This window comes from Macrosteles quadrilineatus, unplaced genomic scaffold (assembly GCF_028750875.1).
Source record: "Macrosteles quadrilineatus isolate MER2022 unplaced genomic scaffold, UCM_ALF_1.0 Scaffold_8__2_contigs__length_117827958, whole genome shotgun sequence".
In the NCBI taxonomy this organism is placed as follows: Eukaryota; Metazoa; Arthropoda; class Insecta; order Hemiptera; family Cicadellidae; genus Macrosteles; species Macrosteles quadrilineatus.
In genome coordinates this window covers 79,573,629-79,580,207 of record NW_026542601.1, presented here as the reverse complement: position 1 = coordinate 79,580,207, position 6,579 = coordinate 79,573,629, and positions in this window count along the sequence as shown.

Below are 6,579 nucleotides of genomic sequence, written 5' to 3'. Positions count from 1 at the left end.
TAATTTTGTTTGTACGTTTAAGGTCGCGTGAGGTGTAATTTTCGATGGTTTTAGTTATTTTAAATGGATTGGGACTAGTTTTAAGTGTATTAAACCATTCCATACAGGGTGTTTAGAAATATTATTACTTTTTACGATATTTAAACATTTATTCATAAAGTAATAAAATAAGTTACCTCCATGCTCTATATAAAAGGGGATTATTGAAAACAATTGTAATTCTTTGCTACGTAAGGGAAAAGGATCACAAGGAGTAAGAGAAAATATTAAATACCCCCGTCACAGCAAACCTGCAGACCTAGCGAATTTCCGTTTTACTTACTTGATTTTCAATTAAATCTTAAATAGCATTGCGTTTAACGATTACCTAGGTTTGCTGCTTCAAGGAGACTAATAAAGTGTGTTTATGGTAAAATATTAATAGCCTTGTATAAAACAAATAAATTTGACAAGTTTGATCAAGATATGTCTATTAACAAACAAACAAAACCATTTTACACTATATTCTACATAAGAATAACATGGGGATTTTAAGTTTACAATTAATTTTAGTATTTTTATCCGTAACTAATAATCATACAAAAACACGTTAGTATACTAAATTATTTGTTTTTAAGCTATTTAAAATGTTCTAGAGAAAAATTGGGAAACTTTGTGTTTTGATGGTAAAGTAAATGAAAAAACTCAAGTTTTACCACATAAACCTCGTTCCCTTTGTTCAGGACAAAAATGCTTGTACCGACAATGCTGCTCTGATGTCTTAGTGCTGTCCTGGTCTTCATAACCATCGAAGACAACCGTACTTGTATTGATTGAAAATAATTTTGAGGAACTTAAGATACAAGTTGCAAACGTCAGTATGTATGAAAGGTGTTTTTGCACCACATTGTTCTTGCTTTAAGATTGGTGTTGCCTGTTCTGCAATATGCAAGGTTTGTAAAGGGGAATCCCGCTTGAACATCAACTTGGGCAAAATCAGTAAAGATGGACAAGTTGCTAAGAATAATATAATTGTTAATGAGTCGTCTGAGAATAATTATTGTGATGATGAAATTGTAAAGAGAGATACTACGGAAATTGTAGAAAAATAGCTTTAGTTTAACTAAATTTTTAGTTTAAGCCATTTTAATATGTAATGTAAGGTTTTATACAAATACAATTGTTTAAATTTTTAATAAATGTAAAAAAAAACTACCTAAGAAAAATACATATCAATTTGGAATTGGTCTTAATAGATATGCATAAAAAACACATTGAAAGATTATTCACACCACCTTAAAAGTTGAAATTTTTGCGTAGTGGTTTATGTTATAGTGTAAAACTTAATCCATACCCTTTTACCCACCATATAACCTAACCCCCCCCCTTAAGGGGGATAACTTATCCCCCTTTAACTTCCCATATAAGAAATAAGCTATTACTGAAGGTCTCGTGGTAAAACATAGATCCGAAACCGATTTACGTTTTCATTTCGATGCCCCCAGAAGCCTAAAGCACCATCCACTCAAAATATTATATATGTGTTTATACACATATATATAATATAATAAGTTATATCCATGTTATATACGTGTCCGTAAACATGATAACTCGAGTAATTTTGGTTCAATTTTAACAAAACCGGCATAATCGGTCCATGGAACAGGGTTTTATGTGGTAAAAATTTGTAATCTTTGACCCTCAAAACACAAAGTTTCCCAATTTTTCTCTAGAACATTTTATAAAGCTGAAAGAAAACAAATAATTTGGTATATTAACGTGTTTTATAAGTGTATTAGTTACGAATGAAATTCAAAAATTGTAAATTTAAAATTTCATGTTATTCTCAAGGAGAATAGTGTAAAATGATTTTGTTTGTTTGTTTATAGATATGTCTTTAAAAAAATTCAAATTTATTTGTTTTTTAATAATAATTTACTATAAACACACTTTATCAGCCTCCTTTGTGTCAGCAAACCTAATTATTCATTAAACTCAAAGCTATGTTAGATTTAATAGAAAATCGGGCAAATGAAAATTCGCTTATTCTGCAGGTTTGCTGTGACGGGGATATTTAATATTTTGTCTTACTCCTTGTGATCCTTTTCCCTTACGCAGTAAAAATTACAATTATTTTCAATAATCCCCTTTTATATACCTAGAGTATAAAGGTAACTAATTTTATTACTTTATGAATAAATCTTTAAATGTCGTAAAAGGTATTTATATTTCGAAACACCCTGTATGGAGTGGTTTAATACACTTAAAACTAGTCCCAATCGATTTAAAATAACTAAAACCATCGAAAAACACACCTCACGCGACCTTAAACGTAAAAACAAATTTATTCAGGAACAAGGGCCCTTCGGAACAAAAAGGGCCCCAAAAAGGGCCTTAGGACGCCCAAAATGTTGGGGACTCATCGGATCTTCATTTATCATATTATTAGTAACTTACGGGTGAAATTTCATGAATGTACAAATTTTGTTGTTTATATGGAGTGTTTTTGTATTATTTTACCTGTACTATAAGGTTAACATGGGAAATTCCAGAGCCACTGGGGCGGAGCCCTTTTAAGAATTTCGAAACGGGAAATAGTTTACGTCCGATTCGCATACCTACAGAATTTACACACCAAATTTCATAACGATCGGTGAAGTCGTTCCGGAGGAGTTTGCAGACAAACACTGTGACACGAGAATTTTATATATTAGAAAGAAGATATCTATAAAATCATATATATATATATATATATATATAATAAGTATGGTTGTGATTAGGGCTACTATTATATTAATAATTGGAAACATTATAACAACATTAAGTACCCTTTTAAATTGATTTTAATTAAGAAACGACATGTTTCGACACAAATGTTGTTATTGTATTTGTATAAAAACACTAGCTGTAACCCGCGGGCTTTGCCCCATTTAACTTCTTAATTTTGAAGATGATCTCGTTTGCATGGCTCAATCACGTCCTGGTTGAAGTTCGTTCGCTACGCTCACTCACCTTTAGGTTGTGGCTCGTTCGCTGCGCTCACTTTCCTTCAGGTTAGCTCGTTCGCTACGCTCACTTGCCTTCAGGTTAGCTCGTTCGCTACGCTCACTCGCCTCCAGGTCAGAACAGAACCAACTTGTTTAATTGAAACAGCTGTTAAGATTCAATAATTTCATTTCTCATAAGGTTAACATGGGATGGGAAACTCCAGAGCCACTGGGGCGGAGCCCGAAAGGATTTTTGAAATAAGAATATGCCTATATGTTAATCGGGAATGTGAGCTATCATCATGCCAAATTTCAGCCCAATCCGACCAGTATTTTTCGCGTTTACTTTTCCCATACATACAGCAACCACCTCTTTTTTATAATAGTATAGATGACTATGACCTAAGTGTCGAAACATGTCGTTTCTTAATTAAAATGAATTTGAAAGGGTACTTAATGTTGTTATAATGTTTCCAATTATTAATATGTATATATATATATATATATATATATATATATATATAGACAATGAACATTGACATTTTATGTTCTGCTCCACTGACAATGTAAAATGTCCATGATGGTAATAGCTATTTACACATTACAAGTGTAGTAAGAGCGTTTTTACATCACGTAGGTGAATGTTGTGCAACGAGCGGAAGCGAGTTGCCTAATTCACTTAAGTGATGTTTAAACACGCTCTTGCGTTACGTGTAACGTACAAGATTTTACCTGACCCGACAATATACATGGGTTTACGAAAGCATAACAATAACATTCAAGCGCACAGCTGATTTCTAGCGTTGAACGTCGTTGGCTCCATAGAGGTATATTTTTCAAGTTAAGCACTCAATAATATTTAAATGGGTTTCTTTACATCACCGAGTGAGCTTTTGATACTTTACATTACTCGAGAAGTAAGGAAGTTGTATACATCACGCTTGGGATAGGGAAGTTTAACATGGCGGGTTAGGTAAATGATTTGATTTCTCCGTGAAGACGATTACTTGAGTAATTTCTATCCGATTTTGATAAAATATGGTTTGAAGGTGTAAGGCGGGATGAACTTGAATGAGATCACAAACCAGCATGCTCGGACCATGGGAACGGGTTTATGGGGTAAAAATTGGGTTTTCTAATTTTTGACCCTAAAAAAAAAAAATCCCAATTTCTCTCTAGACCTTCTTAAAGAGCTTAAAAAACAAATAATTCAGTAGCCTACTTACTTGTTACTTGGCCCTATGTCAAAGTGTTTTTGTACGGTTACCGTATTAGTTACGGGGAAAACTAAAAAAATACAAATTCAAAATTCCCATGTTATTCTTATGGAGAATATTGAAAAATGTTGTAGTTTGCTTGTTTGTGGATATATTTTGATAAAACCATATAAAACTTGGCAAATTTAATGATGTCATACTAACCTATAATTATTTTACTTAAAATCACACTTTATTAGTTTCCTTGTAGCAGCAAACCTAGGTACTCGTTAAACCTAATGTTATTTAAATAGATTAAGTGAAAATCATTTCAGGCAAGTGGGAAATCGCTTAGACGGCAGGTTTGCTGCTATTTATCTATGGTTGAGTTGAAAAATCTCCCGTGTGCCATACCGGTGCTGCGGTAGTGTGTAGTGTTTGGTCATGTTTTGCTGTTTGGTTTCTTAGCTCAGTGGGTTGTGGGTTTGTTTGTTTGCACGTACCATCACCATCGGTACCATTGAAGTCTTGGTGTTGGTTGGTTGATAGTCCTGGGGCCCATTTCATAATAAAGTACAAACTAATATTATTAGTAAATCAGCTGATCGCCCAATGCAAATCTAATGGAAATTACAAGTTACAAGTTGTAGCTTGTAACTTGTAGTTTATTATGAACACAGAGGATACGCGTCCGGTAACCAGACGTGGATTAGGCGTCCGGTAACCAGACGTGGATTAGGCGTCCGGTAGGGGGTCCCGGAACGCCATTTACCACAATGATACGATGTTTAGCCATCAGTGTTCGTGGTGTAGTGGATAGAGTGCTCGACTGATGTGCGAGAGGTCCCCGGTTCGAAATCCATCGGTAACTTTAACTTTTTGTCACAGATTTTGCTTTGAATGTAATTTCTTCTTAACTGTACATCTTTTGTTAGAATTTTTGGCATTTATAATTTTATGTTATGAAGAGAATTGAACCTTCATTTGATCTTGTTCACTATCAGCAAGTTTGGTTGGTTAGGTTAGGTTATGACAGTAACTGCCGGACGCCTAATCCACGTCCGGTTACCGGACGCGTATCCTCTGCGTATTATGAAATGGGCCCCTGGAAGTGCTCGATTCATCTCGGTTCCGTAATCCGTTCCGTTCCGTAGTGTAGTGTAGTGGCACGTAGTGGTCTAGTGCAGGGTGGAGTGCGGTAGGGCACACGGGAGGGACTAAGGCTAACATATCTTGTAGTGTCAGCGTTCGCCGCTAAAACTTCTAAGTTGCAAAATTTTAAATTAATTTTTTTTTTAGTTATAAAATTAACTTTTTAATTATAAAATATTGTTTTAAAATTATAAAATTAATTTTTAATTTTTAAAATTAAACTGTCATAACATAACCTAACCAACCAGACTTGCTGATAATATAAAAACTATATAAGATACATATCTAATTAATGATTACTTATAATTTTTAATTAATTATAAAATTAATTTTAAAATTTAGTATTATAAAATTAAACTGTAATAACCTAACCTAACCAACCAAACTTGCTGATATGAAAAAAATTGTTGACAAAAGTTAGTGCTGCCAGCGGGATTCGAACCCGGCACCTCCTAATCAACAATCCGAAACGCTACCAACTATGCTACGAACTCCGCTGAAATCACAGTGTTTCGTTACGGCATTAGACTTCTCATCCCATTGTAAATTTTGAAGCACGTTTTTCGTGTCTAGTTCATGTAAGTGTCACAAAGGCACTAGTGTCGATGAAACTTTGTTTCCGTTATTTTAGGGTTAATTTCTTTATTTGTGCTTTACTGTTTGGTTATATAACTAGGGGACAAGTTATTGTTTACGATTAGATCGTATTATTTGGTTAAACGAGGTTTTAAATGGCTGTAATAACGGGAAGCAAATTGTAAACAAAACACGACCTCTACATAAACCGTACATGAACTAACAATAAAATTGTCTTCAGCTGTTCCATAAGGATGAGAAATCTACTAAGAGAGTATGTTTTATCATAGATAGTTCTGTACGGTTTTCTGTAGAGGTCGTGTTTTGTTTACAATTTGTTTCCCGTTATTACAGCCATTTAAAACCTCGTTTAACCAAATAATACCATCTAATCATAAACAATAACCTGTCCCCTAGTTATATAACCACACAGTAAAGCACAAATCAAGAAATTAACCCTAAAATAATAGAAACAAAGTTTCGTCAACACTAGCGCCCATGTGTCACGTACATGAACTAGACACGAAAAACGTGCTTCAAAATTTACAATGGGATGAGAAGTCTACTTTAATCGTGTTGCCTCAAGAGAAGACATTAGGACATTTAATTTAAGCCACTAGAGATATGACGTCACTACACCTTTAGCCTTAGTCCCTCCCGTGTGCCCATTCCGGGTGGAGTGGAGTGGT